Source organism: Schistocerca serialis, chromosome 2 (assembly GCF_023864345.2).
Source record: "Schistocerca serialis cubense isolate TAMUIC-IGC-003099 chromosome 2, iqSchSeri2.2, whole genome shotgun sequence".
In the NCBI taxonomy this organism is placed as follows: domain Eukaryota; kingdom Metazoa; phylum Arthropoda; class Insecta; order Orthoptera; family Acrididae; genus Schistocerca; species Schistocerca serialis.
In genome coordinates, this window is record NC_064639.1 from 893,735,568 (window position 1) to 893,753,803 (window position 18,236).

Here is an 18,236-nt window from a genome sequence, read left to right on the forward strand (position 1 = left end):
CTGCAACTACTGTGGCAGTTAGGCGGGAAGTGAGAAAACTTGAATTTCATGGTCGAGTGGCTGCTCATAAGCCACACAACACTCCGGTAAATGCCAAACGACGCCTCGCTTGGTGTAAGGGGAGTAAACACTGGACGAATGAACAGTGGAAAAACGTTGTGCAGAGTGACGAATCACGGTACACAATGTGGCGATCCGATGGCAGGGTATGGGTATGGCGAATGCCCGGTGAACGTCATCTGCCAGCGTGTGTAGTACCAACAGTAAAATTCGTAGGCGATGGTGTTATGGTGCGGCCGTTTTTTTCTTGGAGGGGTCTTGCACCCCTTGTTCTTTTGAGTGGCACTGTCACAGCACAGGCCTACATTGATGTTTTAAGCACCTTCTTGCTTCCCACTGTAGGAGAGCAATTCGGAGATGGTGATTGAATCTTTCAACACGATCGAGTACCTGTTCATAATGCACGGCCGGTGGCGGAGTGGTTACACGACGATAACATCCCTGTAATGGAATGGCCCACACAGAGTCCTCACCTCCATCCTACAGAACACCTCGGGATGTTTTGGAACGCCGACTTCGTGCCAGTCCTCACCGATTGACATCGTTACCTCTCCTCAGTGCAGCACTCCGTGAAGAATGGACTACCATTCCCCAAGAAACCATCCAGCACCTGACTGAACCTATGCCTGCGAGAGTGGAGGCTGTCATGAAGGCTAAGGGCGGTCCGACACCATATTGAATTCCAGCATCACCGATGGAGAGCGCCACGAACTTGTCAGTCAGTTTCAGCCAAGTGTCCGGATACTTTTGATCACTTAGTGTATCATGGCGGTGGAGTCAGTCCACGACAGTGGAATTCGGGTGACGTGCGTGCTGACATTGCTTGGACGTACTTGCTGATTTTCTTTGGTATAATTATTCGCACCGTGTACTGTTCGCTTTGAGATTCCAGTGTGAAAGACCGTCTCGTATGGGGGCTTGCGGAATATTGTTAAAACCGAGCGTATTTAAATCTGTTTTATGTGACTAATGATTTCGGTAAAAAACCGTACAGTTTCTGATTCGCTATCAATAACGGTTCTCAGTCGAACCCGTTATCATGAGCTTCCTCAGACTGTCAGTAAATGAAGTAAATTACAATTAACCTGTTGGAATGGAGAGTGGCAGCATCGTCGTAATATAGCATATCTAGTGAAACGTGGTTCTTACTGGAATTAAAGAAAACGTGGAAGGGAGGACCCACTAATATAACTTTCTTTTCACACAACCTGTTTGTTTAACAATATATAAACTGTGTTTTACAGATAATCGAAGCATTTAACCACTAAATTTTCTTTAACAAATTGTACAAATTTGCAAAATTCTTTTGACCTTAAACCTTAAGTTGAATAAGCTTTTAATCTTTGCAAGAGAAATCTGATGTGCTGTATTGCAAAACAATAATCAATATGATAATGATTACAAGACGGGCGGACCTCCAGCCCGTCCGTCATCGGGTGGAGTGAAACAGCGGTGTTTACTACCGCGCTGGACACAGTCTCTCTTATTAAATGCCCTTCTGCAACATATGAAAATTATACAAGCACCATTGATGACAAGAGTGATTCAATTACTCAAAACAGATGACGTAACTTTTAATTTGGAAGCTGTATGTCGAAAGGTGAGTGCTTAAGATGCGCACCTGTGCTTAAAGGTTAAACAGATTAGCAAACAATATGACAATGATAAGGTTTACTTCAAGGCAACCAACCTCGTAATTTCAATCGGCAACCAAGGTGCGACTGGATCCCATCCCATCCCTTCTGATAATTTTATTTTGACTAAAGCCCTGGTAAAAGTTGGCTGTTAATATTTTCAAAGTCAAACTGATTGTCAGTTATTAAGACCTCTCTGAAGGAACTTCTTATAACATTTTTTGTGAGCACTCACTACAAGAGAACTCGCTCGGCGGAACCACAAGATCGAGCTAGAATGCACCAATAATGACCCGGTCTTTCAAGCACAGAAAAGAACAGCTTAGTACAACAGGGTGTTCAGATTATAACTAATGACTGAGAAATGCAATTACAGTCAATGAATTGAACCGGTTAACAGCTAAATCTAACCACAAAGTCCTCTTTTGTTTAACTGGGACCTGTGCCTTAGTACAATTGTTCTGGCTGTATTTACGACCAAGAGCTTATTAATTAGAACAATAATGATCGGGTAGAAACCAGAGAGAATAGGCAAAATAATATCGGGACAAATTTTCAAAAGGCAACTAGTGTATTAGTACAATACTACTGCTTATATTTACGACCAAACAGCCCCCTGAGTAAAACTCTAAGTATCGGGTACAATCCAGAAAATAATGAGGAGGGCAGGTAGACCAAGAAGCAAATCACCACGAGGATTACAGAATGTTACTCCCCTTTATCAGCCAGCAGTTCCATGTATCCAACGGTGCGTCGCAGCGGTTACTGAGTGGTGCCGATGACAGCCAGGTAGAAGACGGCAACCGGGCCACAAGCGGTCGTCTGACACGAATGTCGCCAACCAACCGATTGAATGTTGGTCTGCTGCTTGTAGTCGACGCTGACCGCGGTGAAGTACGAATGCCGGACATTTGCCACGCCGGACATTTGCCACATCGGACATTTGCCACACTTGCCCCTTCGCCAGGTAGCTTGAGTAGCGATCCCTCAGGTAAGGGACGCCCTTCCCCGCACTACCTCTGTCCGCTTTCAAACCGCCGTCTCCACATCTTACTCGACACAACCAGTACGTAAGGAACCTTCTTCTTCGACATCTTGGCCAAATACAGTGCTTCTTTTCCGAAATCGAAATATTTATAACTTTTGGGAAACGAAAGCAATACCGACGATTATGTCAGTATGTAATTAAGTTCTGCCAAATATAAATATAGATTCCTCTGTCTGTACGGTAGCTTCCTTTCACGCTTACTGATTGCGATAGAAACAGTCCATCGGCATGGGAGCAACAAGAAAGGAACGATGAAACGAGAATGCGAATGTACGCTAATCATTTCTTTTTGATCACTGCATTCGTGCCTACTTTAATTACTACAACTGCATACCCAAAAGACAATAGGGAAAGAATAAATGGGTTTGTGAATGTTTGAAAAGAAGAACGACATACTCCATATTAATTTACTCTCTAAAAACACTAGTTAATAAAGTGTAGCGGGACAATGTTCAAAACATAACTGAAAACACGTTCACTAAATAGAGACAAGAACATCTATGATTGACATGTCATCTAAAGTCGACTTACAATTTTAAAATGCTAGAAATAAGGAAATGAAGTAATACAGAGTGCTACGCTTGTAACGTACGTTGTTGTTCTACATTGTTTAGCTCTGGTATTTACAAGGTCACAGAGAAAGCATCTTAGGTTCTGGAGGGAAAAGCCGTAATTGTGATGATCTGCACTACAACAGAAACAAGAAGCACAACGTAAGGAAAAATAATGTAATGTGTATTACAGCTCACAAGCGACATTGAAGCACATAGTTCCTGTGACTTAGTATGGGCAGACAACCGGAATAAATTAATAACTGGCTCCTTTTACCGCCACTGTCTCAGATGAAACAGTTGCTGAACAGTTCAAAGAAAAGAAAACTTGAGTCTCATCACAAATAGGTACCGTACTCATACAATTATAGTTGGCAGTTACTTCAATCTACCTTCCGCATGTTGACAAAAATACATTTTCGTACCCTATTGTAAATATAAAACAACTTCCGTAATTGTTCTAAATGCTTTTTTTAAATTATTTTTAACAATTAGTTGACGAGGCCATTCAAATTGTAAATGGTTATGAAAACACACTTGACCTCTTAGCCACAAATAATCCTGAGCATCACAACGGATACAGGTATTAGTGAACACGCAGTCGTAGCGAGGCTCACTTCCGTAACAAAAAAATTCACCGAAACTAAACGCGAAATATATCTATTTATAAAAGCAGCTAAAAATTCGGGTGACGTCTTTCTACGAGATAGCCTGCAATCTTTCCAAATTATGTAAATGAAGACCATATGTGGCTTAAGTTCAAAGAGATAATATCAACAGCACTCGAGATATTCATACCAAATAAATTAATAAGAGACGGAACTGATCCCCCATGGTACGCAAAACACGACAGAAAGCTGTTGCAGGAACACCGCATAAGGAACGTATAATTTAGACGGACGCAAAATCTCCAAGATTGTTGAAGTTTTACTGAGGCTCGAAATTTGGTGCGGATTTCAATGCGAGATGCATTTAATAGTTTCCACAATGAAACTCGCTCTAGAAATGTGGCGGAAATCCAAAGAGATATTGGTCCCATGTTAAGTAAAGCAGCGGAAAGGCTCAGTAAGTACCTTTACTGCGCGACAGCGACGGTAATGTTACTGATGACAGTGCCACTAAAGTGGAGTAAGTAAATGCATTTTCCGAAATTCCTTCACCAAAGAAGACGAACTAAATATTCCAGAATTCGAAATGCGAATAGCTGCACACATAATTTAGAAGTAGATATTCCAGATGTTGCAAAGCAACTGAAATTACATTGTCAGTGACAGAGGAAATAATCAAATATCTTTTCAAAAAGTCTCTAATGTATAAGAAAAGTAGGTCTAATACATTTGTTTCTGATGTTCTTTAGTAACAATTAATTTTCAGCGGTAAGCTCCTTGCTTTTACTGACCTGTTTAAAGATAATCAACAATTTAGTAAGAAATTCTAATTTTTAAAGGACTATATCTAAATGTACTTAAGTATATTTACATCTACTATAAATGTTTGCAGCTAAACTTAAAAAAATATTTGAGGTGCCAAAATTGTCAACCTTAGGATAAGATCAGTTTTGGGATGTCTATTTTAGGTGCAATTTAAAGGTTCAGTTCCCATTTTCTTTTACAAAAGCGTATAATATCAGTTTAACAAACCATGATATTTTAGGTGATAGTTGCGATTCTGAAGCTTCAGAAAATTATTTTAGAACTCACAATTATTTAATAGTATGGCCATAATATTGGAAGCTAAAAAAAGTTATCTTAATGTACAACAATAGGGATACTTCTGTGAGGCTTGAAACACTTTTTAATTCTTGCATTAAAGGCTGATTCGCATCACACTTTGCACAGGCTTTGGACCGTGAAAATTATAAATGACTATCTACCATTCTGGCGTATGTAAAATCAGCCTAAACAGGCTGAGCTAAGGTACACTCTATTTACAATTACAACTTAATATTAGCTCCGATAATGTTGCTTCGATGTTTTAATTATTTTATCTCAGTAATCTGCGAGGACTCAGTGGTCTTCATAGTTTTTAATACATAATTTTAACGTATTTTAGTCCAGTTTCTGAATATGGGCAATGGCTTTCAAGCAAGGCCTAATGTTGCCAGTCTTTTCATAATTCTTTACGATTTTCTCTATCCTCTCGTCCAGCTTCAAGTACTTCTTCTTCCTCTTCTTACCTTCAAGATTCATTTCCAATTTCATGTACATGCAGTTTGTGAACCAGTTTGTGAACTCTGCTTCCTTTTTCAAGCACTCCACCAAATAGTTGATTCTAGGGTGAGGGTTTCCAATAATACTATTTATTTTGTTCTGCCACCCTTCAACAGCATTCGTCATTCTGTGTCTTTTTCCGTAACAGTTCCACATTTCTATTGCGATATCCTCATTCTCTAGCCAGTTATCCACAAAGTAGTCAAAAAATTGAGAAAACTTTCCGTTATCAGGAGCTTCTGCATGAATCTCAATCCATCCATTGTTTACGTCCTCCGGTTTTACAACTGCCAGCGCTGCACACATGCTGACGTGAAGTCTTAAATCCCCGTTCTAGCGGTACTCCTCAGTTAGACCGAGAACTCGAATTCTTCTCCATAAACTCTTCTCCATATGGAAACAGAATCCATTTATTTCAGTTGTGGGAAAAACTTGACAAATGACCGATATCGCAGCTGCCTCAAAGTCCACCTTTACTTGTTTAGGACACCACTCAGAGACTGTCTGTTTTGTCAGACGAAACATACGAACATATGTGTCTTTCTTCTTATTAGGGAGCAGTGCAAATACAGTAGGAAGAATGTTTGTTTCTTTAATCGGGCCTCCTAAGTCTACGTGTATGGTGTAGATCTGTGCAAAACTGCTTGCGGCATCTCTTAAATGTTCCATCCATAAAAAATGGGATGGTTTTAAACTTTATTTTCCTTTGATTCCACTAAAAATCATTATTCTCACCTCTAATCTATCGTCTTCCAGAAGAAAACTACTGCCACATCCCATTTTTAATAGATCTTAATGAAGATCAATTTCATAAGAGTTCTTAGGCTCTTGTTGGTTCCCCCCGCTCTTGCCTCCATCGACGACGCATAGTTCTCTTCATAGATTCTGAATTAGGCATCACTGTAACAAAGTCATAAACTTTATTATGTAGATTTCCTATTTCATCCGCGTATATCTCCGATAACTGTGTAGTTTCTTCTCGAGACCTTCTCTTCGCTCTTTCCCCTTGCTTTCTCACTTTCAGAGCTGCATAGTCAGGTGGTCCACAGAGATGTTCTAATACGCTCAACACTTCTCCGTTCCTCGAAAGCAGCTTTCCCTTGCAATGATCCGCTTTTCGGCGTATGTACATCCATGTAACAACACCTTCTTTAGATTCCATCTGTTTAAGATATACGTAACCTTTGTAATGAGCAGGAGGCCTGCCCTTGTTCGTTGTAATAACTTCCATATTGATGGTCACGTTAGGAACTTCGAAAGCAAACTGGACGGGTGGGTGAGGAGGAGGAGGGGCGGGGGGGGGGGGGGGGGAGACAAGAGACCCAGCCCTTCGGAGCAGGTAAAACCGTGGCAAATGTCCGGCGTGGCAACTGCCCGGACACCGTGAAGTACCGGACACCGTGAAGTACTCCGGTATCTTTGATCTGGGCAGGCCCCCCTTGCGCAGCTCGTGGCATCGGCCGCTCGGACCTCGTGACCACCTCTTGTCGCGACGCTACCGCCAATCCCCAAACTTCGTGCCTCTTCCTCGCGCCAGCGAACCCCGTATGTAAACCGGCAAGCATAGACCTTCTAAGGGCACAACCCACAGATACCAACTCTTCGCCGGCCGTTGTGGCCGTGCGGTTCTAGGCGCGTCAGTCTGGAACCGCGTGACCGTTACGGTCGCAGGTTCGAATCCTGCCTCGGGCATGGATGTATGTGATGTCCTTAGGTTAGTTAGGTTTAAGTAGTTCTAAGTTCTAAGGGACTGATGACCACAGATGTTGAGTCCCATAGTGCTCAGAGCCATTTGAACCAACTCTTCCTCGTAGATATTGACAATGGGGCCGCAAGAAGGATAGTCGATACTAAACCCGAACCAGTGGCGCCAGACAGAACAGTCTACTAATTCAATGGCACCACGGCTCACCTAGGATCGTGTTATAATGGGATTGTAATGTATGGAAATGTGTGGAGTCAGTAAAAATTGCAGAGGGAATATAGTAAGCATTTTCACATGGGTGTAGATTGCAATAATTATGCAAAGACGGAGAGGTTTGTGGAGGGTGGACTAGCATGTGCAGTTGCATCAAAGCCGTCTTAGGACTCAAGAGCACAACCTGTCAAGGAGCCTGACACTATGAGGGTTCCTCTTAAACCGCTGCAAGCTAATAAGACAGCAGTCTGTAAATACTGATGTCCGCCGTTGCCATGGGCGTTTGCACATTGAATGGTCTGCTCTGACCTGTGCTCCTCAGCTTTGAGTAGAGCGTACGTCACTTGTTTCCATCAATGACACCCAAACATCATCATGTTCAACAATGCTACACGTACCATATGTGGAGAGAGGTAGGGACGGGTAATGCACCCAGGAACATTGTCCAATGTGATCACTTTGGCGGTCGAGGTGTTATGGTGTCGGCTGGCATAATGTTGCATATGCCTGCTGACTTCCAAAACTCATTGGGCACCGTTATTGTAACACTGTACTCCTTCCCCACGTGAATCTTTTGAGAAGCACATTCGTCGCTGACATCATTTTTGTGGATGACAAAGCATGACCGCATTGAACAGCGAGGAGATTTTGGAACGAGAAGATATTTGACGAATGGATCGGTTTGCCCTTTCCACCGACTTAAATCCCACCGGGAACGGGTAGGTTGCGTTGCCGAGATGTACTGCAGAGCGTCCACGTTCACAGTGACCATAAAGCTGTTGGAGGAATATACCATTCTACAACAACTAATGCTTAGCGACCTTGTGGCCAGCATAGAATCACGTTGCAGACTATTCATTGCCGTCCCTGGTGATCACACACCCTATTAAGAACCCCGTGCGATCGTTTTAAAAGTATCATTTCTGTTCGTCTCATTCCGTATTTCTCTCAGTTGTCTTCTGTACTTTACAGTAGCAGTTATTTCGATGCACGGTCCAAGTTTCATCGAGCTATTTTACTTGTCAGTGATACATCACGCGAAAGTTACTTTAGGCCTTAAGTTTTGAACACCAACGTATGAGAAGCAAAACCACTAAGAATTAAATAAAAAAGTAATTCATGTGCACTGAGCTACCATAAGCAAAGCGAAGGCACAGGATGTGATGTATGTCGTCGGCTGGTGAAGTCTATACGGTGCACTTCCCTTCGTACAGCTATGGTACAAGTGGTTTCCTGAGGCTCGACTTTCGAAATGGTAGCGGTCTGACTCAGCAGAAGGCAGACAATAAACCCTATGTCTCAGAGGAGGCGACTTGACGTACGTTCGTCAAACACCTATGATCGACCTGTGGACGAAGTGGTGTTACCTCCAGATCAGAAGTCCAGATCTAAGCCAGCACACGGCTGGTGAAACGGGAAATATTACACTGCACCATCTACTTGAAGGCAGGATGGTTAGTATTTAACGTCACGTTGACATCAAGATCATTAGAGATGGTGCACAAACTCGGAACGTCTCAAGGATGGCAAAGGATATCGACACTTGAAAGGTGGCTACACTGAGTCACAGCGCCAGAGATTGCGCCAAAGAGTTTTATTCCGTCGCCTCCACTGGCAGTGCTTGTTCAGAAGTTGTGGTGGTTAGTGCTTTGCTGAGAGGATGTTGATAGCTGTACTATTTGAGGCCATGTCGTCTGCAGTTGTTTTGATGGGCTAGACAGCAGATGTTGTTCGAATGGAGATGTTGTAATGATCAGAGTGTATTTTTAGTCAATATATATGAAGGTAAAAAACATTTTTTTATTTTTTTTTTTAATTTCCTAACTAACAATGCCTCTTGGTCACAGGTTCAGTCAACAAGGCATCTGGATTGTGTTCATGTATTAGACTGTAATTCGGGTTTCTATGTGCAATTATAGTATTTCAGTTTTATTTAATTAATTCAGTGTAAATGGTATTTAAAATATCTTGTCTTATTGAGGAAGAACCGTGCCAGATGTGTACGTTGAATCACACTTCCACACACAGAAAAGTTACACTTGTGCCTTGTTGTTTCGTAGCTTTCATAGTTGCTGGGGACTTAATTAATTAATAGTGGTAACGGAAATTTCGTTTCATTCTTTGTTGTTATTCTATGCAGTCAGATTGCGTACTAACACTAGTCAGGGCCAACCGTTTACGAGACAGCGTAACCGAAAAGACAGCTACTAAATCTTAAACTAAAAATATTTGCATTATATTTAATTAAGCCCCAACGCACATTGTCCTTTCAAAGGAGCCATCCTCTCATTTGTCTGCTTCAATTTATAGAAATCGTGGAAAACTGAAACTTGGATGACCGGACGCGGATCTGAACCGTCGTCCACCGGAATGCAAGTTCAGTTTTCTAACCACTGCGTGACCTCGATCGGTTCACCCTCTTGATACCGGATCCACGATGTTCCTAAATGTGCTGCAAGAAGTAAACTCAGCATACAATGCCCTAGCCGATGAAATTATATAACATACTAAATATATATTTCATTCACTTACCTAGAGGATGTACCATCAATCAAATAGGCAAAGGTCTTGTGCGGCGGTTTAAGAGAATGGAAACATTGTCAGTTAATAAAAGAATCAAAACCGTAAGAACCATTTAAGTAAATGATTATTGCGAGATGACCAGTTTTATTAACTGATAATCTATAATAGATCGCCGTCAGATCTCCAAACCATACTATCTAAAATTACGAAAGCATTGTCTTGCGATTCCGAAGATCACTGGAAACCCGAATTCTTATGTAATGACGCAAGCGTCTTGCAGCGATTAATAAGACATGCTTCCCTGTCCATCGGACACCTATCTGTAGCAGACTACTCAGATATCGTGTCTACATAGCCGCAAAATGTGGACGTCGTACATAGCACGCCTTCAAATAGGACAACTCCTCCGATGACTTTCAGCATTCAGTTTATAAGAGAAAGTGTTCTTGAGATCTTATATGGTTTTCGTGAGTATAAAAATGAAACACGGGGTGTTAGGGGTAGATATCTACATCTACATCCACATGATTACTCTGCAATTCACATTTAAGTGCTTGGCAGAGGGTTCATCGAACCACTATCATACTATCTCTCTACCATTCCACTCCCGAGCAGCGCGCGGGAAAAACGAACACCTAAACCTTTCTGTTCGAGCTCTGATTTCTCTTATTGTATTTTTATGATCATTCCTACCTATGTAGGTTGGGCTCAACAAAATATTTTCGCATTCGGAAGAGAAAGTCGGTGATGAAATTTCGTAAATAGATCTGGCTCTGAGCACTATGGGACTTAACATCTATGGTCATCAGTCCCCTAGAACTTAGAACTACTTAAACCTAACTAACCTAAGGACATCACACACATCCATGCCCGAGGCAGGATTCGAACCTGCGACCGTAGCAGTCGCGCGGCTCCGGACTGTGCGCCTAGAACCGCTAGACCACCGCGGCCGACGTAAATAGATCTCGCCGCGACGAAAAATGTCCTTGCTTTAATGACTTCCATCCCAACTCGGGTATCATATCTGCCACACTCTCTCACCTATTACGTGATAATACAAAACGAACTGCCCTTTTTTGCACCCTTTCGATGTCCTCCGTCAATCCCACCTGGTAAGGATCCCACACCGCGCAGCAATATTCTAACAGAGGACGAACGAGTGTAGTGTAAGCTGTCTCTTTAGTGAACATGTTGCATCTTCTACGTGTCCTGCCAATGAAACGCTACGTTTGGCTTGCCTTCCCCACAATATTATCTATGTGGTCTTTCCAACTGAAGTTGTTCGTAATTTTAACACCCAGGTACTTAGTTGAATTGACAGCCTTGAGAATTGTATTATTTATCGAGTAATCGAATTCCAACGGATTTCTTTTGGAACTCATGTGGATCACCTCACACGTGTTATTTAGCGTCAACTGCCACCTACCACACCATACAGCAATCTTTTCTAAATCGCTTTGCAACTGATACTGGTCTTCTGATGACCTTACTAGACGCTAAATTACAGCATCATCTTTGAACAACCTAAGAGAACTGCTCGGATTGTCACCCAGGTCATTTATATAGATCAGGAAGAGCAGAGGTCCCAGGATGCTTCCCTGGGGAACACCTGATATCACTTCAGTTTTACTCGATGATTTGCCGTCTATTACTACGAACTGCGACCTTCCTGACAGGAAATCACGAATCCAGTCGCACAACTGAGGCGTTACCCCATAGGCCTGCAGCTTGATTAGAAGTCGCTTGTGAGGAACGGTGTCAAAACCTTTCCGGAAATCTAGAAATACGGAATCAACTTGAGATCCCCTGTCCATAGACAGATCCAGATACGTCAGCATCCACTTCAGTTCGGGACTAATAATTATAGCTATTAGGAGTAGTATGTTTTTATGTTGGTTAGTAGCTCCAAGTATGCGCGGCACAAGGAAGCCATTAATTATTGAAGTGTGCTCACGTGGACGCAAAGTGGGCAGTCTGTACTACAGGCATAATCCTCTTCGTATTACAATGACGACCATGCAGAAAAGTCAGGTAGTAAATTAAGTGATTTGTTTGTGGAAAGACTGTTAAATACAAAGAAAAAACTTCTAACACGCGGAAGTGGGTACATACCGTTATTAAAGTATCAATTTATCACACTTTCTGTACCTAAACCTCTAATACCCTACCTATTGTGTCTTAAAAATCCAGTGATGTGTTTGTGTGAAGGACGGAGGGGTGACTGTACAAAGTGATGTGGTTTTAGTATGTCACCCTCACGGCAGTGTGTATGCGCGCGCGTGTATATATATATATATATATATATATATATATATATATATATATATATATATATATATACACGCGCGCGCATACACACACAAACACTTTTGCGTGAAGGAGAGGGTAAAAACTCCGCTAAGTTCTTGCAGCATGACGGTAGTGACGCAGTCAATAGTCCTTTGCAAGCAGCTGTACCAAGGATTAATTTTCTTCTAGTCCTCTACAAAGGGACAACATTCTCATTATAAACAACAATAACGTCTGCGAACATTTTGTCTACCTTACCGTTTTGTACCATCTCCTAAAAGTCAGACGCTGGTGTTGGGTTGTCTCCTTGCGGCGACGGCGAATGTGTACGGCAGTAGTGCAGAGGCTGTTGCGCGGGTTGCCCACATTGCAGGCGCCTTCGAGATCGCGAAACGTAGTCTCTGGCAGTATACGTATACACGGCCCCAAATCTGGTTTTTATTCAAGCAATCTCTTAATGGTTGGTTAGTAGACTACTATCGGTACTAGAAATTCAGATTTCGCTGCCGGTTAAACAATCAGAAGCTCTCTCAGATTGTTCGCTAAGAGAGCTGTTGCCAACAGAAAATTATCGTCGTTGGGCGATCGTAAGGAAACGCAGAAAGACTTGGACGATGTTTCTACCTGGCAGCTCACTTTCAATAGGATAAATGCAAGATAATACTCGAACAAAGATAAAGAGCCCAATAGCACTCGATCGCACGATTACTGGTGAATTTCTGCATCATCTGACGTTGTATAAGTGTTTGGAGTTAATAATAAGAAGTGATATGGAATGAGACGACCACGTAAAATCTGTAATAGGGAATGAATATGGAACAGTTACGTTTGTTGGAAGTTTTCTGGGAAAGTGTAACACACATCTAAAGGAAACTGCATACAGGACCCAAGAGGGACCAGTTCTAGAGCATTGTTCCAGTGTTTGGAAATCACATCAAGGAGGCGTGATAAAATACTACGTAACGTGCCGCTAGATGTATCCTTTAGAAACCTGTGACAGAAATAGTCGGAGAATATAAATGGAAATCCGTACACTGTGAATGTACGTTACACATTTTTCTGACATCTTAGGAAATGCAATTTTCGATTGTGTTACGTTGATCTGAAAATGTGCCTCGGCCCGAAACTAGTCCCGAATTAAAAGTAAAATATTTACAACTTGGACTAGTTTTTCGTTCTATTGATAAATGGGAATCATTGGAACGAGGACAACGTAGGTCGTGCGAAACTCTGTTGGGTGACTTTAGAGAACATGAGTTCGACGAAGAGAGTGCGTCCATATGCTACCACTATCGCACATCGTTTTCGCAGTTGTTAGTCGGGAAAACGGAATTTATTTTACATCGGCACTGATACTGGGAAACAGCTCTTTCAGACTATGACTATTTGTAGTTCGTACATATTTTTGTGTTCGATGCTCTGTTCACGTTATATACATTATTGTTTAATTGTCTTTCATTTGAATGTTTAACGCAATTCAGTAACAATTTGTTGAGTTTAAACTATAATCCTTTGCCGTTGTCAACATCATCACCTCCGCTGGATTTATCCAGTCATTTCACTTATTTGTACATATTATTCATTGACTTATCTTTTTACATAAAAGAGTTAAGGATCATTTCTGTAGCAAATATATGGGCTTTTAAGCGACCGATCCGTATGGTACCATAAGAGACAGTAGAGGTCACCCATCGCCCACACCGACAGTGACAAATAAAACCATCGTCTCTTACACTAGACAGCATTGTTTGCCCTCGCGCCGGAGCACGGAAGACATTTTATTCGGTTTTTCTTGAAGGGTCTGCCTATCTTGAGGGACACAACACCGGCATAAGGCAGGGAAACCATCCTAAACGAGTTCTCAATACCTTCTGGCTGCGCTCGAGGTTTAATGCGCGCTAGTCGAAATATTGCAAATTTGCTTATCGGAGTACCTGTTCTGGACAATTACATAGTGGGCATGGCTAAGCTCTACAGACAAGCTCTGCGGGTCTGACTTAGTCGAGTCCTACGCACGAATGTCCGTATTACACTGCTACGTTGGGATGCGTAATGGCAACTCGCAGCTTGTAGATGCAGTTCGCTGTTGTAGTTTAATCAAACACACAGTGATGCAAGAGGCCCTCTTCTTTTCTACGAACCATAACGTTTGCAAACAATTGATTTGCCTCTACTGCCACGATGAAGTAAATTATGTTACGGCAGAAGCTGAGATGCTGTAAAAATTCAGGAAGCGTCGCTGTCCCATATGGTCATGCCACAAAAGTATTATCTACATACCTCCAAAAATATGTATGTTTCACAAGAGCCGACCTAAGTCCTTTGTCTTCTAATTCTTCTAAAAAAGATTAGCTGTTATGGAAGAAAGAGGGCTACAATTACAACACCGTCAGTTCCTGCAGACACATAGAAGCTGAGCTGAAAGAGAACTTTCTACATCTTTCACAAACTGCGACTTAGTTGCGTATAAAGCATTGATTCAAAAAGTGTGAACTATGTTTATTTTATTCCAATCTGTGACCAAGATTTTGTTTGTCCTCAGAGTATCTATAACGGTCAGTGATGACAATCTTCAGATCCAAATACGGTATAGCCAGCGCAGCGCAGTTGAAAAAAGTTAAAAGTACGGTGCGCCGGCAGTCACATAAACATTGGTGCTACTGTTCATAACAAACATATGTTTACCTCGACTTACTTTTTATTCAACGATAAACGTACTGAGTAAGCTGACGACCTTGCACGAGTACATTGCTAGCGAATTTTTGTAGTACTGGTACTATAACTACTACCGAAACACTTCTCTCATTCATTAGTCCTTTTATTTCGTTTCTTTAGAGTATAGTTTCCATGGATTTTGTATAAGGCATCAAAATAATTTGTATAAAAGAAAATGATAAAATTTAACACTTTAGTCACAAGACTTAATCAGAACATATTATCATTGTACGAGTGTTGGAACTTAAATAGTGGAAATTACACTACTGGCCATTAAAATTGCTACACCAAGAAGAAATGCAAATGATAAACGGGTATTCATTGGGCAAATATATTATACTAGAACTGACATGGGATTACTTTTCACGCAGTTTGGGTGCATAGTTCCTGGGAAATCAGTACCCAGAACAACCAACTCTGGCCGTAATAACGGCCTTGTCACGCCTGGGCATTGAGTCACACACAGCTTGGATGGCGTGTACAGTGTACAGATACAGCTGCCCATGCAGCTTCAACACGATACCACAGTTCATCAAGAAGAGTGACTGGCGTATTGTGACGAGCCAGTTGCTTGGCCACTATTGACCAGACGTTTTCAATTGGTGAGAGATCTGGAGAATGTGCTGGCTAGGGGAGCAGTCGAACATTTTCTGTATTCACAAAGGCCCGTACAGGACCTGCAACATGCGTTCATGCATTATCCTGCTGAAATGTAAGGTTTCGCAGGGATCGAATGAAGGGTAGAGCCACGGGTCGTAACACATCTGAAATGTAACGTCCATTGTTCAAAGTGCCATCAATGCGAACAAGAGATGACCGAGACATGTAACCAATGGCACCCCATACCATCACGCCTGGTGATACGCCAGTATGGCGATGACGAATACACGTTTCCAATGTGCGTTCACCGTGATGTCGCCAAACACGGATGCGACCATCATGATGCTGTAAACGGAACCTGGATTCATCCGAAGAAATGAAGTTGTGCCAGTCGTGCACCCAGGTTCGTCGTTGAGTACACCATCGCAGGCGCTCCAGTCTGTGACGCAGCGTCAAGGCTAACCGCAGCCATGGTCTCCGAGCTGATAGTCCATGCTGCTGCAAACGTCGTCGAACTGTTCGAGCAGATGGTTGTTGTCTTGCAAACGTCCCCATCTTGACTCAGGGATCGAGACGCGGCCGCACGATCCGTTACAGCCATTGAGATAAGATGCCTGTCATATCGACTGCTAGTGATACGAGGCCGTTGGGATCCAGCACGGCGATCCGTATTACCCTCCTGAACCCACCGATTCCATAATCTGCTAACAGTCATTGGATCTCGGCCACGGCGAGCAGCAATGTCGCGATACGATAAACCGCAATCGCGATAGGCTACAATCCGACCTCTATCAAAGTCGGAAACGTGATGGTACGCATTTCTCCTCCTTACACGAGGCATCACAACAACGTTTCACCAGGCAATGCCGGTCAACTGCTGTTTGTGTATGAGAAATCGGTTGGAAACGTTCCTCATGTCAGCCCATTGTAGGTGTCGCCATCGGCGCCAACCTTGTGTGAATGCTCTGAAAAGCTAATCATTTGCATATCACAGCATCTTCTTCCTGTCGGTTAAATTTCGCGTCTGTAGCACGTCATCTTCGTGGTGTATCAATTTTAATGGCCAGTAGTGTACTTATTCACAACCGAAACAAAAGAGTTAGATGTTTGCACCTGTTGCTGTCCTTCAAAGTAGCCACCAGCGTTCTGTAGAACCCGATGCCAGCGATGAGGAAGGCGTAGTACACCGTTAGCAGAGCCTGTTCTGTTGATGGTGCGTATGGAGCGGTCTACTGCCTGTCTAATCTCTGGAACAGTTCTGGAGCGAATGCCAAGAAGTGGTTCCTTCATCTTCGAAATCAAATGAAAGTCGCATGGACTTAAGTTCGGTGAGTTTGGTGGATGGTACACTAATTCCCAGTCCCATCGACCGAACAGAGCAACTACAGCATGCTCTTTATGTGCCCGCGTACAAAATGATGGGTGGCTTGCGCAGGAAGTGTCTCCGCTTCCTTCGCATACTCCAAAAACGAGCAGTAAAACTGTCTGCCGTGGAGGAAGGTAATGCGTTAGGACCATCAGAGTCGTACACGATGATCACCATCACTTTTACCATACACGACATTCGTTGGATTGGCGTTTCAGTTTTGGATTCGTGGTATTCGCTTCAGAACTGTTCCATACATTGGACAGACAGTAGAACGCTCCATTCGCACCCTGAATAGAACAGGCTCTGCTAACGGTATACTAAACCTTCCACATCGCCAAGAACGGGTTCTACACAACGCTGGTGTCTACTTTGAAGATTAGTAACAGGTGCAAACATGTAAATCTTTTGTATCGGTTCTGAATAAATAGCTGCCACTATTTAAGTTCCATCCCTCTTATATATAAATTTACGTTGTAGAGTAGGGACCATTAATCCAGTCCAGTGCAGAGTCTGATACTTCAAAGAAATCACATTTTTCTCCTGGAATTCGGAGACAATGTGACGAACTGTCTGACGAGGTTCTCCGCAGTCGAAGGCCGGTGACTTGGTTACTCCCTAATTGTAAAAGGAGTCACGACAGATGCTATCTGACTTTCTTATTCCGTTGAGTGTTTTACATACGTTACGAGGCAGTTCCATTCCTGGTTGTGATGAAATAAGGTTGGTACTGGGTGGAACTTGAGCCTCTTTCAGGGCTTCCCAATGTTCTCTCCGCACTTCGTTGATTGTAAAACTGTCCCTCGTAAGTAGTTCTGCTAAAGGTAGTAGGACAGATCTAGACTTTAGCCACTGTAGAGCAGCGTTATCCAGATTACTGTACAGCGGAATGTCCTGAGGCTGGTTGCATTCGCCCGCATCCCTCCCCCGAGTGGTAGCGCACAATTTATGGATTATATTGTTCCTGATGAAGAATTTTGTAGCGGTGTCTTGTAGATGCTTTTCAAAAAAAATAGTGGACGGTCCATTCTAATTCCTAAATATTTTGGGGAAGGATTATAGCGAACAACGTTATTGTTGAAGTGTACTTGGGGTTCAAATGGTTCAAATGGCTCTGAGCACTATGGGACTTAACATCTATGGTCATCATCCCCTAGAACTTAGAACTACTTAAACCTAACTAACCTAAGGACAGCACACAACACCCAGTCATCACTATTCTTGGGGCCTTAGACGTGTTTGCTTATTATTGCGATGAAAGCACAAGAAGACCAGTTTTGGTCTTGTTTGGAGTCAGTCTCCAGTCGGCAAAGCATCTGCAA